Here is an 863-nt window from a genome sequence, read left to right as displayed (position 1 = left end):
TGCTATTCGAAACAAGTGGGAGAAGGAGAATACAAAAGGCAAGTAAAATTATTGTATACCAAGCTGTGACCGTAAAGAGTCACGGAGACGCTGACCTGAAGGACTGGGCCACTTAGGAATGTGATGAAATGTGACATGGTCAGGGAAATCGTAACTGACTGCACCACACACATGTATTAAAGTGGACTTCTCAAGGTAAAGGTGTTTTAAGAGCAGCCAGAATGGCACAGGTTCAAACGCTAGAGTAGGCGGGTCTCTGGAGAGTTACAGGTCTCTTGTGCCAAGTGAGGTGGCTCTGAAAAGTGCCTTTGGTTTGTGAGGTCGTCAGGCGGTCTGGAGGCAGCTCATTTGCGTCCATAGAACCTGATGACTGCCTTCACGGCCTCGGACACGGCATGCTTGCCAAACTCCCCAGGCAGCAACAGGGGCACAGCTGTCTGGATCTCCATGGTGGTGATGGTGGAGCGCTTGGTGAAGCGGGCAAGGCGAGAGGCTTCCTCGGCAATGCGCCCGAAGATATCCTTGACGAACGAATCCATGACGCTCACGGCCTCCTGCGAGAGGCTGTGGCCCTCGTGAACATGCCTCAGAACCCTGGCGAAGTAGGTGGCGAAACTGTCGAGGCAGCGGCGGCCACTGCCACGGCGGCAGCCCCCGCGCCTGGGCTGTGTCTGCTGCGGGCTCATCGGATCCGCTGCTGTGGGCTCCTCGGTGCCGAGGTTTTCCTCAGAAGAGGTCTCTCAGCCAGGTTCAGCCATGTGGGGCTCACCTTCCCGACAGCTCAGAAGGAAGGGCACTGGCGGCAGCTTGAGCAGCAAGGGCCCATTTATAGTCGCTGCATTTCCTGACGTCACCGGCAAGTC

At 56.3% G+C, this 863-nt stretch overlaps 1 pseudogene; it reads right to left on the bottom strand.

The window, feature by feature from the left end:
• Positions 1–344: 344 nt before the first annotated feature.
• Positions 345–758, bottom strand: LOC112818160 (histone H2B type W-T-like; annotated as a pseudogene).
• Positions 759–863: the final 105 nt, after the last annotated feature.

Source organism: Callorhinus ursinus, unplaced genomic scaffold (assembly GCF_003265705.2).
Source record: "Callorhinus ursinus isolate GAN/ISIS: 27379988/994484 unplaced genomic scaffold, GSC_fseal_2.0 scaffold6421, whole genome shotgun sequence".
In the NCBI taxonomy this organism is placed as follows: domain Eukaryota; kingdom Metazoa; phylum Chordata; class Mammalia; order Carnivora; family Otariidae; genus Callorhinus; species Callorhinus ursinus.
Note: the sequence above shows the minus strand (reverse complement) of the source record. Positions and strands in the feature narration are given on the sequence as shown.